The sequence below is a fragment of the Aquila chrysaetos genome, chromosome 16 (genome assembly GCF_900496995.4).
Source record: "Aquila chrysaetos chrysaetos chromosome 16, bAquChr1.4, whole genome shotgun sequence".
Lineage (NCBI taxonomy): Eukaryota > Metazoa > Chordata > Aves > Accipitriformes > Accipitridae > Aquila > Aquila chrysaetos.
In genome coordinates this window covers 16,847,787-16,874,805 of record NC_044019.1, presented here as the reverse complement: position 1 = coordinate 16,874,805, position 27,019 = coordinate 16,847,787, and the positions used below count along the sequence as shown (strand labels likewise).

General features: G+C 42.6%; 1 long non-coding RNA gene across 1 annotated transcript in view; it reads left to right on the top strand.

Annotated features, from left to right (window-relative positions):
* LOC115351917 overlaps positions 1-27,019 on the top strand; it is a 162,975-nt gene that overhangs the window by 94,882 nt on the left and 41,074 nt on the right. The window contains exon 2 of the long non-coding RNA XR_003926948.1: positions 13,350-13,444. This is a non-coding gene — a long non-coding RNA (uncharacterized LOC115351917). The remainder of the gene's footprint in view (positions 1-13,349; positions 13,445-27,019) is intronic.

The window sequence follows — 27,019 nt, the reverse complement described above, 5'->3', positions numbered from 1 at the left end:
GCGGGCTACGGCCGGTGGCGCCTCTCTGGGAGCAGGGCCAGCACCTCTTCCCAAAAGGGCTGGGGCGGTAGTTGCTCCACAGACCCGGCGGTGGTTGTTTGCTGCAGGGCCTATGATGGGAGTCTCTGGGAAGCCCAGGTGGTGCACACTGCATTTTAGGACTGCAAAATTCTTTCTGAAAGGAACTTTGAGGGAAATGTTTTCACATTCATGAATTAAAGCAAGGACTTGTACCTGTTTGCTGGAAACACATGTGTACATTTCACTATGCAACAGCACTGCATTTGAGGAACTGGAATAGTTTTAGCACCTGCTGGAATTTGCTTTGAAGTTGTTCCAAGGATCCCAAATACTACAAACAATGTTTTATGCCATTTCTGGTGTTTTCTCCAGGCACTAAAAGCTTATTCTGCTAAGGAAGTATGCAGTCCTCTCATTTGGCAAGATAAGTGAGCAGCACCTGCTTATCGGGAGGTTGAGGTACAGTCGCCCTGGGGCTTAGTGCTGCGTAGCGCCTCCTGAAAGGGCACAGCTCTGGTCTCTCCTTCAGGAAAGAGTTAAGCTGAAGCGGGGTAAGGCGGTTAGTGTAATAGGGCTACATGACATTGCTCGATAATCCCCCTGCCCAATTAAGCTTGCACCAGCCCTTGTTCCTGTTTCTGTCACTGGGGAAGGAGAGGGGTCGAAGGGCTTCATGACCTTCAGTGTTAGTTATGGCTTGGTCTGTTGGGCAGGTGGGAGTAGCAGTTCATTCTTAGGTCTGCGTTAAGTATTTTCAGTGTTTTAAGTCATGATACATTCTCTAGAGTGAGCAACTTAAGAGTTTTCAAAAACAAACTTGCCAGCATTGGCTGCCTTGGGATGCATGAGGCGCATGATCTCTGTTCTTCCTGAGAAAGCCCAGGTTTTGGTGCTGAAGTGGTGATGAAGGGACCAGGTCCCAAAGTTGAATAACTCGCTCACGAAAAAGTCTGCAGCTGTTATGCCTGAAGGAGGGTTTGGATCAGCCCTGTCTCACACCTGGGCACAGCGTGCCGAAGGAAGCAGAAACTTCCTAGCCATGGGCCCACAGATTTGCTTTTCCACTGGGAAGTGTGAGAGCTGCAAGTAGGTAATGCCGAACACATGCCTAGAAAGGATTAGCTCAACTCCTGCACATCCCAGAGGCTTTTTCTTCTGCTGCATCCTCCCTGGAGAGGCTTTTTCACCTCAGCCCTCTGCTGGAATGTGCCTTAAAGGCATAATCGAGCTCATAAAAATTAAGTGGTGTGCAATCGTTAAAACAAAACAAAACAAAACAAAAAGACCCTAACTAAATTTTGTTCAATAAATTCTCTAGAATCAATCCAGTTATGTTTTTATTACTGTCAGATCTCACAGCATAGTTTCCTTTTCTGTGTTTCACAAGGCTGCAGGGGCTTTTGTTAGTTGGGGTTTTTTTTCCACACCACTACACGTGACGACATTTTGGCTTTGTATAGAGTAGCGTTAAAGCCAAAACTACTTTTTTTTTTTTTTTTTTTTTTTTTTTTTTTTTAAGCTTATGAAGCTCCTTTGGATCAAATCTAAAGGCTTACCTGTTCAAAACTGGAATAGACTGATGGATGTGGAGGGATCCAGGGTGAGTTACACTGCTGAGGATAGAGCCCTTTGAATGCCAGGTAGTTAGTTACACATCGCTACAAATATTATTATACAAAATTCTTGCCTCTCTGATAAGTTCACCCAGTAGTGCTAAAGACGTGTTTTCTTGCTTATTTTTGATGGTAATGGTAGCAAAATGGGAGAACTTGTGGCGTCCTGTCTACACAGATCCTTACCACATCCTCTTGCTGCCATAACCCTGATTGTTCAGCATGTGCTGCACATTTCAGACCTTCTCTGTCTTGAAGGAGAGTTGTGAGTCTTACTGCTTCAAAGTACTCCAAATGTCAGCACATTCCAAGTATCTCACGTCTCCTGTCTGCTGCTCTGTCCCTCTAACTTGGGATTTTACATTTTTTCTAAATATGACAGAAGTCACTTAAAGGATGTCATTCTCAGGTTTGTCAGTTGGTTTCTTCTTAGCAGAAGCCATTTGAGTCTCCTGCACATTAAATAAAATGTTTTCAGTTGGCTCCTGATTCTCTCCCTGTGAAATCTTCTCTATGTGTATACCGTTTTCAACTTGCCTGTTAAGCCTTTGTGGTCAGCCTGGGGTTTATGTACTTTTGGTTAATCTTTCTAAGGTTGTGAAGGGCCATCACTTGGGAGCTAGCAAGTAAGTAGACATGAAGCAGAGTCGGACACAAAAATTGCCATAATGGAATAGGTCAAATATCCATTCACCAACTGTAGTTGCTATTCCTGCCTCTGTGAGCAGCTGTTTCTGAAGACTTTAAGCAGTCTGGATTAATCTTACTGGTTTTGCCCATCATATTGACCTAGCATTTGGTGAGTGAAGAATTTGTCATTAGTCCCTGGTTTTGTTTGTTCTTGATTCCCAGAAGCACAGTGCTTAGTGACTGTTACCAGTGAATTCTCTGTAGTGAAAATACTGATAAGATTTGATTGCATCCTTAGAGTTGCTTATATACAATCCTTTTTAAAAAATGAAAATCTCTCTCTCAAGCTTCCTCAATGATATCCTGCTACAGTGAGTTCCAAAGGTTAATTATATGTTTTGCTCAAAGCTACTTCTCTAATAGGGTCCTCGGAATGAAGGTTGCTGACCCTTTTAAGCCAGTGAACTAAAGCAAACAGCAAAACAACCCACTGAGGCTGTTATCCTGTGGGTGGCTATTCGTCTCCCTCAGTTCCTTTTCATCAGGGCAGCCTTACTGAAAAGACAAGTAATCAAGCTTCCTCTCAAGAAGGTGACCAGACGGTCTTTCCTGGCATCATGGAAACAGAGATTAAGGCAATGGTTTCCTTGTTGTTTTTCCTAAGTGTCAGGTTTTTGGTTTTGAGAAGAGGTTGTGCTGAGATCACCTTTCCTCCCTGCTGGGGGCCCCTCCGGTACCCTGCGCAGCCCTGCCCTGAGTGGGCTCAGCTGCCCTCGGTGTTTCCTCTGTTGCCTTTTGGGGGTAGCTGGGTTTGGGAGTAGCCGGGAGGCAGAGCCCTGGTCCCTTCACCACCACCTGAGCTCTCTGTTGCCAGTTATGTCACCAAATGCATTTGCTCTTTGCTGTGCTTTAAATGCTTCTAAATGTAAATGTAAGCAGAAATTATTTTGGAAACTCGGAACAGAATGCCATGAACGAGAGTTCCTTAAAGGGATAAAAAGCATATAATTTAATCTGTGTTTATAGCATTTAATCTTAAAAACCTGCAATCTTATGTACTTTATGTATCTCTTTCCCTTGAGGAAAGCAGATAAGGGCATCCAGTGCTTCAGCAGCTCATGCCAGTTGAAATGAACCTGAAATGGAAGACAAGGTTGTAAATAAATCACAAGTGGCCAGGACCCACTCTCATTAGCTAAGATGTGCCAGTGGCGCTGTGAATATTTTAAGGGAGCCTTGCTGGGATCAGCAAGGGTTTCCAGTCTCTCCAGTGACATTACCTGGATGCCAGGACAGCTCAGACCTTGTGGGCAGGTGGTGCATGCGAGAGTGTGATTTTTCAGCCCTTGCGCTGGTTCTGTGGTTATAGGAGGAAGAGAAAAAGGTTTCTGGAATAGCTTTCCTGAACACATGGCCAGTCACAGCCAGGCCCTCTGTTGCTAACATGATGTAAAAGATCACTCAAGAGATTAACTGGTGTTTGTCACACTGAAGAGACCAGCTTTGTATTTCTCCTTGAAATAGTCTTGTGAAGCATTGTTGTGTGCAAAGCCCGATGAGGACAGGTTCCAGGCTCCTGCATCTCCTGTTAAAGACACCCCACTGTCCACCCAGAAAAAGAAAGCAAGAACGACTTATGGTTCTGAATTACCATGTAAGATTTATAAGGAGAGATGATATCTCTTAAGTAACTGGGTCCCAGACCATTTAGGGCACTACAGACTTCAATCAGTGCCTTGAAATGTATTTATAAGCAAATAGAGCCAGGAGTGTTTTGTGCTATTAGGCCAGTTCAGCAAATCACTTAAGCATTACTTAACACATGCTAAGTCCACTGCACCCAAGGCAAACTCTGAATACGATAAACTCTTTGCCCATAAAATGTCCCCCTCTGGATAATGTAGCACCACTTTATTGCTAAGGGTGATTTTGCATCTGTCTGTCTCAACAAGAAAAAAGCTGGCAGTAGAGCCGTTGTGCTGTACCTGTATTGTTTGTGTGATTGGTTTGCTAAGTGTATAAATCTTAAGTGATAGAATTTTGTAATATACAGTATAACAATTGGCAAGTGTTGTACATTTATTTTCACAAGTGAGGGAGTGACCCATAACTCACATCCATCACAGTATATGAAAGCACAGTGCACTGTAGTATAACAAGCAAGGGAATCATTCATACACAGGATGTTATTCACTTCAACCTTTCCCCTTTCCTGAACACAGTCAGGATCTATATGTCTATTGCTGCATGCTCTGTGTGCTGGCATAGATGTATGATGGCATCACAAAAACTGGAAGGGGAAGAAATGAGATGGGAACAGAAAGGGGTGTGGGTAAACGTTGTCTGAGCTGATAGAAATTTAAGTGGTCAGGCTTGTCAAGGAGAAGGAAAACTGCAGGGCTGGAGAGTGACTGAGATTAGAACTGACTTTTGGAGAAATGGGAGCTGAGATAATACCTTTCAGTTCAAAAAACATGGGTGATGGCACAGGGTGAGCATGGGAGAACTGGGAATTAAAACAGTAAATAAAATGGAAATGTGTTTGATGTAGGGACCAACAAAGTACGTTTCATCCTTTTAATTCTGCTCTGGTTCCTCTGTCATTATTGCCAAATTTAATGCTGTACTTTTCAACGGGACCTCCATTCTGCAGCAATTTCTGTGAAAAATCTTCACAAAATGGCCAAGGCAGCTGAGGAGAAACATTAGTTTGGGAACTTCATCAGTGCTTGGTACCTAGCTGCTTTGATCAGGCTTGCAGACCCCCTGTGTACTCTGCAGAAAGTCTCTATATTTTCCTCTGTACTGTGTGAATAGTAAAATTAGCTTTAATTAGTTGTATACTGAACCACTGAGCTACAAAGAGAGATTGTGACCGGGCATTTCTTTGCTAGAAACTGTGCACAGCAAGATGAACCCTGTCCCAGATTTCTGAACAAGAGGAGAGGCAAAGGGGGAGGTATGGTTATTTCCCACGTGGAATGATTTCACGGATTTGCCAAGGGACATACAGGAATCGTGTTAGAAGGAAGAAATGAGTCTGGATCTCCCCAAACCCAATTTAGCAGCATACCTGTAAGATACACTTCCTTCGTACTTGCATCCGATTGCAGCAGGGTTGCCACTCCATGGCTTATACTTGGATAGATGGTTTGGGAGATCCCCTGGGAGATGGAGGAGGAAGCCACAAGGTTAGGCAGCTCCAATAGGAAAGAAAAAGTTTCTTGGTAGACAAGTTGAGAGCTGCTGGCTTGCTTTTAAGAGTGTAATCCGTTTGCAACTTCTGACAGGGTTCAGTAGTAAGTTTTAGTCTCCAGTCAGGTCCTAGCCTGTGGCACGCGTTACAGGTAACAACCCAGCACAGCTCAGACACGAGGGATCTCATGTGCGCCACGTGGCAGGAGGAGGGAGCGCCCAGGCATTTCTGACCTTGATGCTGAGGCAATCTCTTTTCCTCAGGATCGACTTCCTTTGCGGTGAGCGTAACTCTTTTGTCATCTGCACCGTGCTCCCCTTTGTCATTGCACTGCTGGACTCACATCCTTGAACTTAGAGCACAAAAAAACCCTCTGGTTTTTTAACTGATGGTTTGTTTGTTTTTCCTCTTTGGTCGATGCTGGGATCAGTGATGTCAACTTGTTCTATTTGCTTTGACAGGAAAATGTTTTCAGAGTTCATTAGGATGGCATCAATTCTAACATTTGGCACACAAACATTTGATGACCTTCATGTGTGGGAAGAAATATGTAGGCAAAACTTCCATTAGTTTGAAAAAACACTTCTACTCAGCACGGTTCCGATTCCTGAACTGCAGCTTCAATGAGAAGTTTTGAACAGTCCCTGCTTGTGATCTGCCGGTGGGCTCCAGACATGGAGCTGCAACTGAAACTGTTGGGAACCGCTGCATATTAAGTCTGGACTAAGGTTACAGTTGGATCCAGCTCTCCACTTACTGTAAGGAAAGTGCTGCCAGCAGCCAGGCTCCTCTTGAACACCGACAGTGCAGCTCCTTGGTCCTGGTCAGCTGAACTGGTAGAGTCAGTAAACTCAGTGGGAACTGCATCCTGTGCCTCCAAGTGCAGAATATTCCTAATGCTTTCCTGGTAGTTCGCCTCAGTGAGAGGATTTCATTTGGCAACTTTGGGCTCATTTTCATAAATTACAGGGCTCATTAAAAGAGCCGGACTGACTGGCGTTGCTAGCAGCTGAACCTCTGGGCTTATCCACAGAAAAGGAATAGCAGGTGTTGGCTATTCCCTCTTTGGGGCATCTGCCCTACAATAACAGAGTCGCTGTCTCTCAAAGTGGGAGGGAAGGTGAATGTTGATGGCTTCCCATGGCCTCTAACAGTGAGGGGCCAAGTATTAGCAAGAGTTTTTGCAGTGAAGAAACCTCTTCAGTAGTAGCTGGACTGAGCCCACCAAATTACTCTCACACTGACCACTTCGTGAGTTGCCGACAGCCTCTGGTTACTGCTAGCCCACAGGATTAGCAAGGACAAGGTAAAAATGAGAGGCCAGCTATTTGCCACCATTTGTCCTTTGAGCCTTCCCGCTCCCTTCGCCTTAGAGCTGTGCAAGTACTGCCAAACTGGTCTGGTTTTCCTAGTGCCTGTCTCCAGCCCTTTTCTCTGACCTATCTTAGCTCTTATTTACTTTTTTTAGGATTCACCGTGTTTTTATGTTTTTCTCTCGTATCCTGTAATCAAGTGAAAGGTGTCTCTGTGGATAGAGGGGATTTGTACTCAGCCTTTGTTTGATGTTTGCTCTTTCCTAATGGTGCTGCCTGCTGTAAGAAAAGCCAAATGCTGCCCATATGTTGCCTTGCTCCCTTAAATTATTGAGGGTGAACATTTATGGCTGCTCTCGCTGTTGCTTTCTCCATACTCTTCTAAATGATACGTTTTCACAAGCAATTACTGAGAGAGGGAGTCAGGACTGGTTTTTGAGGTGTGCCACTTAGTGGCCCACACATAAAAATGGGAGACAGGAGGAGGAGGATGGCAGAGGCTTAATACCATGCCTTGCTTAAGAGAATGTCCTTCAAGTGAGCAGAATTCTGCACCTTATAAAAGTATGACTTTAATTTTGCCTTTCAAATATGAACTAAGCAGGGCTGTCAACACATACTGTGTTCTTCCTTGTCAAACAATTTCACTTAGTCTGTCAGCTGTAAACAGCTTAAGAGGCATGTCATTCCGGCATTATTATAGCACTTTTAGATTTGTTTTTAGATTGGCTCTGTATCTGTTCCTGCAAAAGGTGTAGATACATAGATGACATGGGTTATTTATTGTGTTACTGCAAAATGCTACTTGCTGTTTTGTGGTAAGCACAGAGTAACTCCATTTCAAATAATGGGCACTGCAGAGTAATAATCCTGTAGTACCATGGTAATACCATTGCCATACTTTTTCAAACCAGTTGTGTCAGTAGAGCAGTGTACTTCACTGCGGTTGTATGTGGCCTCGCACTTCACGTGAAGTTTTCTTTCCCAGGAGGTCAGGGAAGCAGAATTAAGATGTCTGGAGAAAGAGCTCTGATCAACAGACTCTGTACTTCTGCTTTTTCAAAAAGTTGCTTTACATATTCAAATAAACAGTGTTTAAGCTGTCGATGACAGCTTAACTACTTCATCCTAGAACATTTTGACAAGTGATTTTCAGCGTTTTGGTTTCCTAGGATTTTGACAACCCCCCAAAAACATGAACTGATTTTATATGTCACATGTTTAATTTATTTGAGATGCATGTATTATGTTGCAAAAGCAATAAGGAGGAAGTTAAAGGACAGGGTGATACACTCCATATTTGTGATCATCAGCTTCTTCACCCTGTCATTACACGAGAAAAAATGTTCAGAGACATGGAGTGTGCAAAGCAGTCAAACTTTTGTTGCCAACCCATCTGGATTGTGATTTATACAAATTGTTGGTGTGATTTTTCTGTGACTGCACTGAAATCCACAGAACTGAACCCATTCTCACTGCAGGGAGCCTTAGCTGCCTCCCTTGTACTCGACTTCTGCTATGTGTGCCTGGTCCCCACGTTGCTGGCTGCGTGGCCGTGGAGGGTGGCACAAAGGGGGTTTAACGTTGTCTGGGTTCTGAGCAATGGTGAAGGAGAAAGGTAGATGTTTTCTCACTAGAAACTGGTGAATTTCTGTCTGTATATATTCCATAGAATTGTCATCAGAAATAACACAAATATGTCAACTGATCTTCACTTTAAGCCCAAATTGAAATGGAGCCCAAATGTTTTAAAGAAAATTTGGTTTAGCTCTGTTTTGGGATTTTTCTTGGGTGTTCTCCAATTTTGAACTGCTTCGTTTTTCTCTGCCTCCATTAAAGCAGAAAAAAGATGGCACGCACCCTGTACCTTCCTGGGCCCTTGAGCAAGAAGTGGGGAAAAATACAGGGAGAGAATTGCTTTTGTAAATCTCTGAGGCTACGTTAGATATTGAGAAATGTGAAAAATTTCACTCAAAAAAAGTTCATATTTCAATATCATACCTCAAAACCTTTTGGATATTACCCAAATATTACCCCATAGTGTTTGTTGGTACTTCTGTCATGAGTGCTTGATATGCTAGCATATTAGAATAATTGAAAAAATCCTTGTTTATCCTATTCAAAACTCTAGGTATCACTATCCTTTTTCTACACCAGAATGCCACTTATGTTATTGTGTAACAGAGTTATTTCCATCAGTACTAAGCAGCACATGCCCTTAATAATTTTTAAAGTAGGAGGAGCTATTTTATTTTAATTAATTATTGATGTCAAATTAAAACATGTCAGTATAAATCATTATTTTATAATAATGCTGTGTATGCACAAAGGAAACCCCATGCATTCTAAATAAAATTTGAAACTTTGCTGAAGCTGGTTTTTCCCCCTAAACAAGCGCTATTTGGAGTTTTTTCACAAAAAAGTCTCGTACAGGTTTGATCTAATTGTGAATTTGTTCTTTATAAGTATCAAAATTTCCCATGAATTGAAAAATCTAATTTCAGTTAATCAAAGTGCTAATAATGGAGATCATAGGTGGCTTTTCAGAAATCCTAGGGCCAAGGTACTGAGGCTGTTCAAGACAGACATCCAGATATTTGAAGATAAAGCTCAGATAAATAACCTTCCCCAGAGACCCTGTGGTCAGGGCAGAGGACAGGTGTGATTTATTCTAGGGTTAGTTGCCGCAACTTTCTTCTGATACCTGATAAGTAGTAATTTGGGAGTTTTAGCAGATACTTAGTATCTGACTAAATTGGCTCTGAATTAATTGCCTTGGCAGGCTACAGTGTTATCTGCAGCCTGCTACTTCCAGGAGGTGGAAGGAGAAGTGTGGATTTGTGAGGGGAGGCAGTGCAGCAGTTTCAGGGATACCCAGGCTTGATGGACAGGGCAAAGGGAGAAGGAATCAGCTAGTGACCTCCATTCATTCTTTAAGAAGTGGTCTTTTCTGTTGGCTATGGGCAATTAATACTTTCACTAACAGAGAGAAACAGGGAGTTGTTGAGGAGCACAGTGAAGCTACATGCATCCATAGCACGTTGGCTGGGTAAGAGGCTGTCACGGTGTCTGTTAGTGTGCGTATCGCCAACACCCTGCTCTGGTAAGTGTTACCTCAATCATAGTGTGAGACTGCCTGATAAGCGCTCCCCACGAGTCCCTGACACTGCAGCATAGCACGACCGGCGGACGAGTCAGCCCTGCTGTGCCCGCCAGGAATACAGGCGTCCATGGTAGCTTGCTGGTAAGCCAAGAGCAGGCACGTTTTGTTTGATTTTCCCCTAATGGAGAGGGGAAAATGGGAGGAGACATGACAGCTCCTGACAGTGAGAGGGAAATAGAGTTGCCTGCGTCAGGGAAAAAATAGCCACTTTTGCAAGAATGAGTGGTTAGAAAAACAAAAAATAAGCATTTTCAATATATTACAAACAAAATTATCTGCCAAAAGGGCAAGATAATTATCTTAATGTGATTTTTGACCAAGATAAATTTATCTTATTTTATAAACTGGGTAACAATTTGAATCTTATGCAAAACCTAGAAATAAATCTAAAAAATATGATAATGTAATAAAATCGAAATTATTAGCAGTCCAAGTGCCATACTTGAGGCAGTAAAACCTTTTAAGTTCCAATGGAAAATAGGCTAGTAAAACTGGAGTAAGTTACTCCACTTTAATCACTTGATAAATAGCTACAATGTTTGGAAGAATTGATAGTGTCATTATGGCAACATCCCTTTTTATAAACAGCCTGGTGCTGATTTGATTCTAATTGCTGCCAGAGGAACAGTATCAAAGTAGTGTTGCTCCGTCAGTGTAACCTGCGGGGTGAGCAGGAGGGGGATTAGCTGCCTGAAATGAAGAAAGCACAGGTTTTTCAAAGGCATGGATTCTAATTCCAGGAGTGATGGAGGAGGCTGAGTAAATTCAGTGGTGGGAGAAACTACAGGGAAAACGCTTAAGGAAGAGAAAGCATGAAGTGGACAAAACAGGCTCCTCTGAGCGCATGAAATAGTGGAAAAACAGGGAGGGAAGTCAAAAGGTTTGAGTATGAACGTGTGTTTGCTTTCTCACCAGAAAGAATTCTCCTACCGGGCTGGTGTGGCCCCATCACCAACCACAGCTCCGACCTCCCTGACTCTCAGCTTTGCTCTACCACAGATGTGATGGCCTCATTTGCAGCCCCCTTTTCATAAATGGCTTTCCAATTTGGATGTCTTAATTTTTTGCAAGTCTAGTATCAGACACCAAAGACCTCATTTTTAAGACATTCTTAATTATTAGTTACAGCTTCTTCATATACTTGTGGGCACTGTGTCCACCTTTTGGTGCCCATGAATGCACCTAAAAATGAAGACTACTTTTGCAAATTTGATCCTTAGCAATGCTGTGCTTCAGTTCTTACACTGCAAATCCTGGATTTGACCCTTCTTGGGCTGCAGGGCTATTGAGGAGTTATCAGCATTATGCTGATGACTGCTACGATATTTGAGGGCAATAAATTTACATTCATCTGGGAAAAAAAATAATCTCTAGAATACATGCTTCTGGGCTGGGTCTTCTTCCAAAAACTACTAAGAAATTCTCTTATTTTGCGAATGGTAGCAAGAAAATCAGGGTTCCATAAGGAGAGAAGAAGAGGAACACGTTTAATAGTTCTGTCAAGTTGGCAACACACCCAAGAATGAACAGAAAAGCAACGGGGAGAGGTACTTAACTTTTTACACAAATCATGTGATAAGCTTCTCCCATAAAGATTGTGGGCTAAGTGAAATATGTAAAATAGCTTGTTGAAGAAAAAATTGGTTCAAGTGGGACTGAATGGCTCAAGAGATTAGTGATGGGATAATAGCTTTTCTCCATTTAAGTGGTAGACTAGTTCAAATCAATTCTAGGTCTCTAGAGACTGAAAGGTGTTGCTATCCTGTGACTCCTTCATAGTTATGTGAAATTATTTTTTTGGTCTCAATCCCATCCTTAGTTGCCAGACAATTATCCCCAACCCAATCAGCCTGAGTTACTTTGAACTAACTCTTGTCTTGTGCCCCTAAAGATGCACAGCCTTCAAGGCTGTGCACGTGAATGGCAGTTGTTTTATTTAGTGCTATATTGGTGGTCAGAAATATTTTGTTTTCTGTGGAACGGACAGATTGCACAAAAGAAGAGAGATCCTGGAATATGATGCAATGTAAAATTGTTCTTTAAAAAAATGCAACGATTTGTTCTTTTAATGTGGATTTCTTGGGAGAACAGGGGTACTTTTGCACCCCTTCAGCTACCCTTCACTTGCACCCAGAGCCGCAACTCTTCCACAGTGCGCAAGCATGCCTGCCTGCCTGCAGGCTGTGTCAGGACTTTCCCCTACATAAATGTAAATCATGAAGCAGGGCCACAACTTAGGAAACAGCTATTGGTCATAAGTAACAACTGGAAAATTCAAATTGGCAGCTTGCCCTCCAGGTTTGTTTTGAAGCATCTATTTAACGTGTGAAGCTGGACCAGTGAAGTGATGCTAGGGACGTGCCAACTTACAGCAGCTCGGAATCTTGCCTATCAATTTTATTCTGAAAGATTATAGCAAGTAAAATAGCAGACATTGATTATTGTGGCAAATGTAAAGATTAAGCAAACAGTAAGAAGCAATGCTTACCAAGCCAAGGAGGATTTGGATCTTTTGGTGGCTATAATGTAAGTCTAGAGCTAGTGAACCACAGCAGAGTTCATATTATTCAGTGTACCAAAGAAAGAAGAGACTTGGGGTTATTAGTGAAAAAGCCCAGCAGTTCTGTGTGTTTGGAAAAAAAACAAATAGGATATTATGGCAATGTAAAGGTGTTGGAGAATTGAAATCACATGGCTATAGTTGCATTTTCTATAGAACTGATGCTATATGGATTCGGTTGCAGTTGCCTTGCAGGAGAAATTTTATTTTTGCCTTAGCCCAGACAGCTCCACGTTTAAGAACGCTCATCGGGGGGAAGGCTAAAGGGGTTAAGGAAATAAGGTGCAATAGAGGTGACCTATGGGAACTTTCATTATTATATGAAGCCTTGATGAGTGAAATGAGAGGAATTGCTCTCCATCATGAAAGGCTGAAATGTCGAGGGAGCAATCGCAAATTAATCTATTAAGAATAAGTAGGAGGTTGAACAGTGTGACTCAAAAGGATGGAAATATATGGAATAAACTGCAGTGTAAAGTCACAAAGATTTCTAACAAAACCTTAAAAGACATCCACCTATGATTTTTACAATGAAACAGGGATTTTTATATATATGTGTATATATGCGAGACAAAGTTAAAGCGGACAAAATGGGTCTCTCTATTCAGCTACTCCTAATATTTGCAATGACTGGGCCTGAATGAGAAGTTCTGTTCTGATTTGTGTGGCTTTAACCAGAACAATGTGCCAGGAATTTTTCTTTTAAAAAAGACACACCAATAAAATGCCTCACAGGCAGTTTTCTTTGTGGCGATTTTCCCGTTTTGCTGTGAGATTTTTAACTTGAATTTAGTGTTTGTAAAAGGTGCTATTTGACAGCATTGTGTAACTGAAAGCCTCTTTTTATTGACAGATCATGCACACTCAAGGCTGGGGAAATTTCTCTATGTCAGCCTGGTGAGGGACACCCCCGCAGTCTGAAGGAACCAACTTCCAGGAGGAAAAATGGTAAGTCCACGTCAGTCAGTCCGATCTTATGTTAAATGTCGCTGCATGATTATTTTTAAAGAGCTTGCTTCCAAAGGATTTGGAGAGAGGCATGAAAAGTTACCCAACTGACAGGACTGCATGGGTTATTTTATCCGTTCCCCAGCAGTGGTTGCAGCTTTCTGGAGTGTTAATGCTTTGTGCACTAGTGGCTGGAGTGAGACTTGACACAGATCACCAAGTAGGTTTTGGTGGAGCTGATCCTGAAGGATGTAGCTACCCCTCACTGTGGTACTTGGGAAGCGAGGGTCTGTTGTTTGCTCAGTGCCTGTCCCTGATGCCAATCTTTAGGCCTCAATGTTAATCATTTCATGAAGCTCACGTAGTTTCAGACTTTTACCTTTGCCAGCTTATTATAGTCTAGGAAGATGAGATATAACTATGCTGAGATACAACCCCCAGTGATGGCACTTTATAATACTGTATAACTGGAGGATTGCTATTGTAGGCAGAGAAAAAGGCAATAAAGCAGCATTGATATCCTGCCTGCCCTCTTATAGGAGTTATTGAATCAAACCTACCAGAACTGCCAGACAAACAATTTGCAGCTGCAGTCTGAAGCCTGACAATGACACAGAATCAAAAAGAAATAGTTGGAGTGCATGGGCTTGTGAACTCCTCTGTGACCCACCACAGCAGGCTCCCTAGGATTGTTCTCCTCTTTCTGGTCCTTTCCCTGTACAATTCCTTCTCTTTACCTCCCTTTTCGTCTCTCTCCCGTTTTCTCTCCTATGTCTTACCATTTTCAGCTCCTCACACCTTTCACCCTCCCTTTTCTTCCTCTCTCTCATTGCCTCACTATTTCCTTCTGTTGCCCCCAATATACCTCTTGCCTCTTCTTTGTTTTTCCTTTGTGAGTTCTAGTGCCCTCCTCTGTTTCTCATTGTTTCCATTTCCTTCATTCTTTTCCTTATTTTTGATTAATTTAATTTCCCCCCACTGTTTCCCATTCTCCTGATTTCAGCTGGGATAGAGTTGATTTTCCTTCTAGTAGCTGGTATAGCATTATGTTTTGGGTTTAGTATGAGAATAATGTTGATAACACACTGATGTTTTCAGTCGTTGCTATGTTGTGTTTAGACTAAGTCAAGGAACTTTCAGCTTCTCGTGCCCAGCCAGCAAGAAGGCTGGAGGGGCACAAGAAGTTGGGAGGGGACACAGCCAGGGCAGCTGACCCAAACTGGCCAAAGGGGTATCCCGTACTGTAGGACATCATACTCAGCATGTAAAGCTGGGGGAAGAAAGAGGAAGGGGGGGATGTTCCGAGTGATGGCGTTTTGTCTTCCCAAGTCACCGTTATGCGTGATGGAGCCCTGCTTTCCTGGAGGTGGCTGAACACCAGCCTGCCGATGGGAAGTGGTGAATGAATTCCTTGTTTTGCATTGCTTGCGTATGCAGCTTTTGCTTTACCTGTTAAACTGTCTGTATTTCAAACCACGAGTTTTCTCACTTTTACGCTTCCCATTCTGTCCCCCGTCCCACCGGGGTGGGAGTGAGCGAGCGGCTGTGTGGGCCTTAGTTGCCAACTGGGGTTAAACCATGACACGTGTACTCTCTCCTATTCTCCCTTCCCTGCTGTACCTTTTTTCTATTTCATTTTCCTCTCTATTTTATTGCTCATTGTTTCTCCTTTTTCTGCCAGTTCTTCTACCTTCGTTTTTCTTGAGCCATTTTTAGTCAGTAGCTGAGCTCTGTGTTGCTCTTACTCCTCAAATGTGAGGATTTAAACCTTTCCTGCGCTCTAGGATTTCCAAAGTGCCAATCCAGCTCAACTAAGGGGAACTGATGTGGTTTGGCTCTAATGTCTATGAAGAGAGATACTGCAAAAGCCAGCGTAACAGTAGCACTCAGAAATACTCTGTGGCTCGTGAGCTGGGCCTACACTCATAGTTGGATTCGAAGCTTATCAAGTTAATGTGATCTGGATCAGACCTGCAAGTACCATCTTCTTATCAGACTTCTGTCCTTTATTTCAGTAGAAATCTCAACACTCTCAGTTTCTTACAGCATAGTTTTGCTTTGGCTCTTTCCCCACTTCCTTTTAAAAAGTGGTTGCTATTGCTTGGCAGTCATATGTTCGACGAGAGCCCCACCACAAGGTGACCTCTCGCAAGGAGGCTGCTACAAAGGCCAACTCCCGTTGCTCTCCTCTAGGCACGCCAGGGCACTCCTGTCCCTGGAGGGCTCTGGAGCTGTAGAAGCTGCCTGAGAAAGGGAGCAAAGTGCTCACCATCCCGTAGCTGACCACTAGCAGGCCCAGGAGCCAAGTCAAGCCCAGGTCTTGTTGACAGGATGCCACCTCTCCTTGTGTAAAATTATGTACAAGATGAGTGTGACAGAAACTCTTCCTTCCTCTCCCATTTTGTCTGCTTCCTTCTGTCTTTCCAGCTACTGCTCCTGTGGAGTTTGGGGCCGGTGAAAATGGAAAGAAAATCAGTTCCTGTATAAGTCAAGCCTTTCTGCTCTGATTGGATTTTTCTCCTTTTGTCTGCTTCTTTATTTGATTTAGAACCTTAAACCCCTTGAAGGTTTTCCATGAAGATTTTGAGCACAATTTGGAATGGGGAGAGCAGTCAGAGCATTACCTAGAAAGTCCTAGTTTATTTTTAGCTAATGGAAGAGGAGGGCTGATTGGATTAGCCCAACAGTATGAGTACCTGATGCAGACTGATATCAACACATCAACAGAGGAAGGGTTAAGTACAGTTTCTTTCACTTTCTCTCACTCACCCATGTTACCCTCTCCTGCTTTGCCTTTCTTCACCCAGTAACTGACACTTGCAACAGCAGTGCAAATTCCTGGGCATGTTCTAGTACTGGTCAATACAGGAGTAAATCTCTCAGTCCCTCCTGCTGTTTCGCATTTGCCACCTGACAGCAGTGGATGCTTGGGAAGATCGAGGGGTAAGGTTTTAAAGCCTTAGACCAGGCTTTAGCCGTGTGACATCTATTAAAGCAATTGGGAGCCAGGTGGCTAAAACCCAGTGCAATTCTTTGTAATGGTACCCCTGAGAGCGCCCATCTCCTTTTAGCACTACTATTGATTAGGCAATTCTTGACTTTGAGGAACAAAATTGGTGTGTGCATCAAGGTTCTTTTCCTCAATTTGGCCTGGTTTGAAATTAATCGTTCACCTTGAGCCATTTTCGTAAGCAGCTTTAAGCTTCAATAAATTTCAGTGTGATTTGATTTTTCTATCAGCTTTCTCTATGGAGGCCTGTTGTTTACTAGTCTTCTCTAGGACATCTCCAGAGCTGTTTGGTCTTTATCCTCGTCTCCCGCATTGATCCTGGTACGTTTTCCAGTGTGATTGTCCAAGCTCCGTAAAACGCTGGGAGCTTTATTCAATGGCTGCACACAGTGCACAGTTGGCAGCATTGAGGCCAATGAGTACTTGGTTTTCAGTAGGAGCAATGCATTTGATGAGGTAGACCATGTTATGTTTTAGAATATTGTCCAGACCCTGCCTCTGTCTTGACTGAAATGATGTGGTGTTCTTAGAGGGAGCAGATAAACCATGAGCAAGTTCCTCCTAATTTCAGAAACTCTTCATGAGTATTTGATATTTACTAGGGAGTGAAATGTTGCACAAAGGTACGTGAATGTATATTTATGTTTGTGAGAAGGTGAAAATTTCTGTGTCAGAAACAGTGTGGCCAGCAGGAGCAGGGAGGTGATTGTTCCCCTGTACTCGGCGCTGGTGAGGCCGCACCTTGAGTACTGTGTTCAGTTTTGGGCCCCTCACTACAGGAAAGACATTGAGGTGCTGGAGCGTGTCCACAGAAGGGCAACGAAGCTGGTGAAGGGTCTAGAGCACAAGTCTTATGAAGAGCAGCTGAGGGAACTGGGGTGGTTTAGTCTGGAGAAGAGGAGGCTGAGGGGAGACCTTATTGCTCTCTACAACTGCCTGAAAGGAGGTTGTAGTGAGGTGGGTGCTGGTCTCTTCTATCCAGTAACTAGTGATAGGACAAGAGGAAATGGCCTCAAGTTGCACCAGGGGAGGTTTAGATTGGATATGAGGAAAAATTTCTTTACTGAAAGGGTTGTCAGGTATTGGAACAGGCTGCCCAAGGAAGTGGTGGTGTCACCATCCCTGGAGGTATTCAAAAAACGTGTAGACAAGGCACTTCAGGACATGGTTTAGTGAGCATGGTGGTGTTGGGTTGATGGTTGGACTTGGTGACCTGAAAGGTCTTTTCCAACCTAAACGATTCTATGATTCTAAATATGTAAAAATAGGAATGTAAAAAAAGGAAGACAGTTCCCAAACCCTCTTACCTTTTGCACTTCCTTTCCAAAATAGTCCTTGTTCCTCTTTATTTCTCTGAAGTGTAGGAATATTCATCAGCACGTCATGATGACATTTGTGGAGAGGCAGGACAGGCTCTGCGTGAGGATGTGGCCTTTGCTTTGGGAGTTCAGTGTATTATAGTTATTTATATGGGTTTTGCCGTCTGTTTCTTTTGGGTGTTGTAGAGTACTCTTGTGAACTGTTAGGTAATGCTAAGTACTGCCAACCACAAGTGACTGGCATTGAATAGTTTTTCCTGCGATAAAACCCAAAGTGAAAGCTGGGCTGGACCTACATGGAAAAAGCTATCAAGCCAGTCCACTACTTCAGCAGCTAGGTACCTCTGTGTGAAGACTCTAGAGTATGCTGCTGCAACACTTATCTCAGGGCTGTTCCTTGCCTCCGTGTAGCCCTCTTCCTCCTCTGAGTAACCAGGCCAGAGAAGGTGGTATTTAACATTTCTGTGTTGCTGGAAGACCTTTGTTGGGATGTTTGGGTGGGGGATGAGATGCAAACAATAGAACTGGAGATGGAAAGGAAAATCAGAAACATTGGTGTCAGAAAAATGAGTATTTCTTATTCCTGTTTCTGTTCAAAATGGGATAAAGCAGCTCCTGAGGTGTCACAGGCAACCTAGGAAGTCCATCACCTCCTTGCCAAAGACTTGATTTAGGAGCCCCACAAGCAGTTTTATAAGACATCCCTGTTTGCATTGAGCTGGGAGGTTGTCAAAGCCTAAAACATTCTGTTTGAACAAGCTGGTGTATTCCAATGAGAAGTTGTTTCATCTGAAAATTCACAGTCAGTTCTACTGAAAATTCAGCTCATCACAAGCTGAGTGTGAAATGTGATGCTAAGATTACAAGGACAGCATTACTGTAGGACTTTGATGGAGCTCCAAGAGAAAGAAAAGCATGCACCACCTCTCCCACCCCAGTCAAGTTCAATGGAAGTTTTTCTGGAAGGATATTTTTAGAAATCTCAGCGGAATGACAAATTCCAAGCTCAGTTAAATGTTTTTGTGTGTGTGTGGTGTGAAATGAGACAGAGCACAATTAATGCAGAAACATGAATAATGAAAAATCTGAGCCAGATTGCCCAAGCCTATGTAAAAATACATGCAACTTTGGTATTGAAGGCCTTGCCAAACTAATTAATGAAGCATATGCAAACATTCTACTTTGCAAACATCCTTTGTATTTCATTGGATTCTCAGAAATCAGTATGGGGGATCTGATAGGAAAAGGTATTTGAGCTTTAAATTGTTGCTGTTGCAACAAAACACATCTATATGCTGTTTTACATTCACAGCTGATATCATGTCATGAAGTCTAAGATTTGTAAAGAGCTTTATATTTGTATTAAAACTTCCTCTATTTTAATTGAGGTTTGTCAGTCATGCACCTGAAACTGGTGTTTTTTGCACAAATATTTTAAGGGAACATAGCTTCTGTGCATAGAACTAAAACTGATACTCGCCATGTAGGTAGCCCTTGCCATATGGGAGGTACTGCAGACGTAAAAATGCTAAAGGCCAGAAGTGGAGCTCCTTCTTCCAGAGTTCACTGAGTGGGCTCATGATCTGTGATTCTCACTGTCTTCTGCAATGTTATTTCCATTTTACAGACCAAAACAGAGGGCCAAAGAGGTTGGGAGAACAGAGCCGTGCTTTGACGGTGAGAGAGGACAATGTGCGTGTAGCTCTCTTCAGCTGGCTTTTGATTCTTTTGCATTGTGCTTTCCTTTTGAGCCGAATTGCTAGTTGGTTTTCCAGACTGGAGTGGAGCAGCAGAGATCAATAGTGAAAGGAGGAATTAATAGCAAATTTGGTTCTACCTGTGGTGCAATCCTGTTTATTTGCAAAGAATGTACAAGGTCCCATTGCATTTCCTGAGCATAGGGAAGATTCTACAGTATTTAATGTATTTGCTATCAGGTCTAAAGCATCCCTGAGCCAACATCCTTGTCTGCTCCTGTCTCTTATTTGGGGGTTTGTTTCCCCCCACCCCAGCTCATGCTTAAGCATGCCTGAAATCCTGTCCTGCCTGTTTCAGCATTGCAATACCAGTTTTGAAGGTAACGATTTGGTTCCACTGCTGCTTAAAACACCTTGCTATCTCTCTGTTTTGGATAATGGCTCCTGTTGCTTCATGTAGCTGATTCCTTAAAGGACCTTATTTTTCCCTATATCCTAAATAAAGGGCTGTAAATGTGTCTGCAGATCTAAGCATGGCTTCATTAACTCCTTCACAGGAAAATGTTTAAGTATGTTAAAGTATTCATTATAATATAAAAATGAGAAACAGTCGTGTCCAGATATTCTTAGCTAAGATAAAACATTGCCGCTTCCCCTGACCTCAGTGGAGCAGCACCATTTTATGTCAACAGAAGCCGTTGTCTATTAGCAGTTTCACTCCAGCAATGTCAGCTCTCGATCATTGTTTTTCTTCCCCTCATTCTCTATCGACGTCATTTTGGTCCACACATTAAAACACAGGCTCAGGAGGACTTTTTTTTACTTCTCCATATGAAAAATTTAACAAGTGGGCATCACCTGCTTAAAGAACTGAAGTAATTTTCTGTGACCAAAGGGCTGCCTTCCTCAGTGCTGCAGTTATTCTCCATAAGCACCAAAGTTCATCAGTGATCTCTTCAGTATGCTGCATTTCATAGTATCAAAGAAACAAGTGAGTCACAACAGCTTTACTCAAATTTGTTTCCTATACTCTAAACCGGGATGCATCTCCCAGTAGAACAGGCAGGGGATGTTTCTTGGTAGTTCTGTCAGCAGTTCTCCCCAGAAACTGCAAAAGATAGATCCCAGATTGATCCATAAAACTGAAGAGGTTTCTCAGAAATGCTGGGGCTGAATGCCTGGGACTTCTCTCCCACTTTTACTATGGAGATAAGGAGCAAATGTACCAAGCTACGCTAAACACTCATGGCTTGGTTTTGCCAGGTGATAGTACAGGTGGTTTTGTGGTGTCTTCCTGCATATCAGTGCCTCAAATCCTGGCAAGAGGAGTGATGGAGCAAGGTGACAAGGCCACTATACCAGACAAGTCCTGAGGCATCCAGCTAAAACGATGGCTAGCAGTGCCCAAGGAAGGAATGTATTTAAGAGAACTGTAATATCTCACAGTCTTTGTGCCATGCTGTCTGTACCTTTCCCCTCGGGGGGCCCAGGAGCTTCAGCTTAGTGTAGCAGGGTGGTCTGGGAGGCATCCATGAACACGTCATCCCCCAGGCAGAGTGCCTTGCTGAAGGATGTGCTTGAGCGACACATTGCAGTTCTCAGTGGGGAAGTTTTAGTTTGGTTTCCTGTGGAATAGAATACCCAAGAACAGAATAAAATCAGCATTTGGAAAACATTCTGTCCCTCCCTACACTGATTTTCCAAAGCTGCTTTTCACTGCATGCCTAGAAGGTCCCATTCAATTAGAAAATGTAGAAGTGCATGTACATGGTTTAGAGCAGTGCATGGGAGGCTGTTCTGTTTTCCAGGCTCTTAAGGAATGTGACCACAGAGGATATCAACACAGATTTGTTGGATCATCTTAGAAAAGGTTGAATATAAAGTTTTGTTTGCAAATACATATGCCATCGAAACTTGATTTAGCAATGCTGTTTACCATTTAATCAGATAAAAGAATATTAGCTCTTAAAAATGAGACACAAACTGAATTCCCTTTTCAATGCAGGATATAGTAATGCCGTATTTCTCTGGGCTTGTATAGCTCCTTTTGTCATCCAGACAGACACATGCAGAAGCAGCCTTTGAGGCCCTTCCCACTGTTTCAAGACAACAGTTGTTTAAAACAGCAGAGGGCCAGGTGTAAAGAGGGTTACGAAGCTTTGAGATGTCCTCTGGCAATTTTTGCTTCTGTGGTTTAAATGCTCCTGTCTGCAGCTATTCCCATGCTCCACTGCTGGAATTAACTACCAGGGGCCAGAGCGCGACCCGTGCAATGCTCCCCCAGCACCTCTGATGCTGTGCCCTGATGTGGGGAGGCAGAGGCACATGTTGCTCTGCGTGGGCTGGTAGTGAGTCGCTGGGACAGCAGTGCGTGGGACCACCGCAGCAACGTCCCCAGGAGGCTGTCATCATTGGGATTACGGCCCCGTTTTCATACAGAGGCTCAGTCCAAATCAGAATAAATTCCTCTGTTCTTATTGTGTAGCGTGTTCCAATGGAATAACATCAAGCCTGAACCAAAGTTCACTCCGTGGTGTTTTTCTTCTGGCTGCGCTGGGTTCTGAAATAAACCCAATAAATAGCCTATGAGCAAAATTGTATAGAATGATCAACATGCAACTGTCATGCTGCATTTGTCTCATGTCGTTAGTCATTATGAAAGCCTGCATAATTCTGGAGCAGAACAACAATTTCCACACAGCAAATTGCAGATTGTGTTTGCTAACCCACAAAACATCACAATATTTATTTTGAAACTTTATAATGCTATCAAGGGCAAATTCACTTTACACGTACAAATAGCCCCGTCGAGACAACTTAGATTACGCATGCAAGCAAAAGCGGGCAGAACTTGGCTCTGGGCACAAGAAAAGCAAAGCTGGCTTCCTCCCGTGGCAAAAATAGGGAACGTGTAAGGACAGAGCTGGGGAGATATGTTACTGGCAAGCGTACCACCAGGGACCTGGGGAGAAATGTCAGGATACAACTGAGATAATGGTAGTCTGGCTCCCCAGATTCATACCTTGTTCGCCTTCCTTCCTTGGTCATTTGGAAAGACTGCCTTTCTGCAGGTTTCAAGCGAAGCACAGCATCCCCCAGTGCACCTCTGTACTTCCGCGGATCAGATTTATCCATGGTGTGAATGAGCTTACCACTGTCAGAAACAACAGCCCCATTTTTTGGAGTTAGACCCACTGAAAAACTAGTTTGTATGTCTGATTTTTTTTGTTTGGGTTATCAAAGGATTTTTAAAGTTAATTTGTTATTTAGTACTGCAGACATTACTGTGTTTAGACCCAGTTTCAGGTGGAAAGGGTTTTTTTTAAAGTTCCATCACCTATCTCAACAGATTCTGTGTGTGCCAGAGGCGGTCTTCTTAACCCTGGATCAAAACCTAATCTCTCCTGCTTTCATAAAACCTTTTCCTCTAATTCTCTCTCTAGTAAATTATATTCTGTTCTTTGCCCTTGAATAATTTAAAAATGTATAGAATAAAGTGTGCGGCGGGGTGGGGGGGGGTGGGGTTCTGTTCCATTGAGTGATACCTGGTAATCAAAATACTGCATTCATATCTTGCTGCAATGATCTCATTTCTATTGGGACAGCACTCCTGTGAGCACAGGCCCGTGTTGTGTTCATCCTGTTACAACCAGATAAACTCATAATGTAGACAGATAAGAGCTATGCTCATTAATCTATTAATTGCCTATTGTCAGTTGTCAATATGTTTCGCTTGATGGGAAGCTGGAAGATTAGTTGTATTGTAAGCATGTAGATTTTTGTTCTGTATTACTATTATTTTATTTTGATGTGTGGAATACTACGAAATGACATTCAAGCTGTTAGCGTCTCACCCGAACAGAGTAGAGCTGGCTGCTTTTTTAAGTTTCTGAAACCAGAAAAATGCGATGCCCCAAATGGCTGTGAAATAAAAAGCATATTTTCAATCAGAGGACCCCACAAGAGCTGTGACTGTGTTGAGTAACACGTTTTTTACGATGGGCATTCAGGACATCCTTAAAATCAACACAGCCTGAGATACCCTGATTTCCTGGCAAAGCTGAAACTCTGTGGGGACTTCATTGTTCACTGGAAATTTGAGACTGATTTTGTCTGTGACTGGAGCTGCTGGAGCAAGATTTTATTATAATTGTGTGACCTTTAATACGCCATGAAGAGATTTCAAGTTCTCTATTTTTCTAGCCTATAACAAATCAAATGTTTAACTATAATGTACAGTCACCAAGTTTACACCTTAAGAAGGGTGATTTTCAAGGGCTTATCTCTACAAAAAACAGTGGAGCAGAGACAGTTTCAAAAAAAGGAAAAAGAGAAGGGAGAGGAACATCATAGAAGCACTTTATAGACCTATTTGAATCACAGCTTTAAGTCATTTATATCACGGCCAAAAAGCCCATCCATGTGTGCACTTAATAATGATGGCCAATTCTGAACAGAGACTGGAAATTTTCCTCCCCATGGCAGGAAGCAAAAAAACCCCTCACTGTTTCTGAGTTGGTAACTTGACCTGTTTGAATTATTTTATTACTTGTGAGACTATCAGCCAGGTGGCCAGCATTTAAACTCTGAGGGCAGATCTGGGAATTGATTTCTGTGGAACTACCATAGTTAAGAGCAGCTGATGATTAGGCAGCTCAGGCATTGTCTAGGCACGCTTAGGCAGCTCTGTCTGACAAACAGCAGCTCATCCGTGGGGCAGTGATCTTCATGCCATCTATGCACAAGTTTGATGGATACAGGCAGATCTTCCATACTGTCCAGGACATGTAACGGTGCTACATGCCTGGGCGTAAGAACCTGCCTTCCTTATTTTCTGCCTTGACAGAGGAAAGCAGATTATTACCTCAAGGTAGACAAGATGTGTTCCCCTCTGGCTGCAGGCACCTCAAAGATGGGTGTAGGAATCCATTTGCTAGATCCAGAAGCCCGTGTTGTTATTATCAAGGATGGTCGCATAGAACAGAGTTTAATCGGATGCATTTTCTCATGATGTATGTGGGGGGCCAGGGTTTTATTTCAAATTTTCAAGGAAAAAAATTGTTATTGAAATGCGTGTGGGTCTTTTAATATCCGGAGAAATTCTATTTTCTCTAGCTGTTTTACTCTTCTGGGCTTCTTCCTTTCTGCAAAAAGTTAAGGAGGGAAATACATTTAAATTAAATGAAATTACATGAAAGAAGAAAGGAAGAAAAAAATCTCCCTTTCCACTGAAAATGTGCCAAACTCCTTTAAAGTGAGGAAATTACTTTTCTCCAATATCGTTAATGTTTTAGCTTATTTTTCCCCCAGTTTTGGAAAGTCACAGGTGTTATGATTTCACTCCTTCTCATCTCCTCTAACCTCTTCAGAAGAGAAGGGGTTTTGGAACATGACACAAGAGCAAAAGGTAAATAGGAAACACAGAAAAAGAGAGAAGGGAAAAATCTCTGGCTAGCATTCAGATATCTGTATTCACTGGACACCAGTGGGATATTTGTATTCAGTTCCTCAAAGGTAGAAAAAGATAGAAAGGTGTGATTGGAAGTTTAATGCTTTGAAAAATTATTTAAGAATAAACATGATCCATTTAAATGCCTGCAAAATAGAAAAATTCAAAATCTGGAATTTTTCACATATACCTGTTTCAACAAACTTTTTTTCTTTTACATGAGTGAAGTGTGGCTGAGCTCAGGGGACCCCACACGCTAAGTACATGTCATATCCTCTCCCTGAGTATTTATTCACTGATGAGGACTGAATTGCAGAGAGATTAAATGCCTCACTTCTGGTCCCACAGGAAATATATGGCAGAGTCTTGAAATGGACCCAGCTCTCCCAAGTCCCAGATGAATGCCTTAACCAAAATCTCACTCTTCCTTATCATACTTTGTTTCTCTTTCTTTCCAATATCTTCTCTAAACATTCTTTTGTTTGGTTCGTTGAGATCAGTGGTCTCAGCTTGTTGCAAGCACCACAGAATTTCACCCTTTATGGTGTTTTTTTTTCCCTTTGTACATTGCCTATATATTGAGTTGCTAGCTTTGCATTTCTTCCTGCTCCCGGATCCCTCCCTACTGTGCAGAAGGTGACAGCTTCAGGAGCACAATGTTTTGTCATTTTTGACCTGTGGGATAGTGCACACCCCTTTTTAGCCCATGTCTCATTGTAAGTCAGCCCCTTTTGATCCAGCCTCCATCCTCTTTTATTGACCAGCTCCCCTATTTCCACTAAATGTTTCAACCCTGCTGCCTGCTCCCTTTGTACTTTCTTTAATTCTCAATATTTCTGCAGCAGGACTGAGTCTGCCACCAGTTTGTTTAGTGGAGAAGAAGACAAAGCCAGGCTGGTGCTGCTGCTGTTGAATAGGTCATCAGCGACAACAACCTGTGCTGGAGAAGTTAGCCCCCACTGACACTGTTTTCACTCCACTTGAATGGAAGCTCCTGGGAGTCTTTCTTTAAAGAACCCAGGGGTGAGGAAGACAAGCAAATGGAAAGAAAAGGAATAAAATAATTATAGCAATAACACTCCAACTTCCTCAGTTGTGTGTGGACTTGGCTAATCGAAATGAGAAGTACATTGGGTACCTGTAGATGGGGTAGGTTAAGAGGTTGTTCTTTTGTCCCACCATGGCCTCTGCAGTGGGGGGACAGTGACTTTTTGTATCTCTAGGTTTTCTCTCCGTTGTTAGGTTAGGTGCTGTCATCTTTAGAAACAAGATCTTTTTCATAAGCACTTGCCCTTATTGAATGAGGTATAGCCATGACCAGGAAGGGAAATGATCCTTGTCTGGGCCATCAAAGGAAGATCGCACCCAGTACCGCAGCTCTGACTTCTCCCGACTGAGCTGAAATTGTACCTCCATGGTGACTAACTGCAGAGCCATGCCTACCAGCACAAGAAGGAGGGGTGCTGGGCATGCACGTAACAAACCCCATCTTCCAGTGCTTCTAGAATACACTTCCCTCATCTTGAGAAATTTTCTAGTTAAACAAATAGGGTTTTTCTAATTATACTGCAAGAGACAGCAATATATTCTACATTTTGATATAAATGAAGTCCCTTTTATTTAGACACAATAGGAAACAGCAGCCGTCTTTGTTAGAAGATGCTGGGGCTAAAACTGCATTAGTCTCATAGGGCAAAACCATTTGAATCGTAGATATAGGAAATGATACGCATAAGTAAGGAAAACATCAGTTGTAATGGACAAGACTAGCAAAACACCTTGCTCTTTATTAATCAGAAAGCCAGTTTCTTAGAAGGTAGTAGGCAGGTATTTTTAACAGGTTCACAACAGACGTCCAGCCAGAAATTAAAACAGAAATGTGAAAGAAGAGGTAGATGCTGAAAAATTTCAAATCTAATTTTTTAATGTACTTTTGGGCCATGTAATGGATTTTCTTGAAAACCTCCAGATAATTAAATCTTTGTTCACAGGTTACATAACGTAAATACCTGGGGGAGATGGACTTTCTCCATACAAGTAGGAAATGCATTTTATGAGAAAATCTGGATGTAATTTTAATATAGGAGAAAAGGGGAAGAA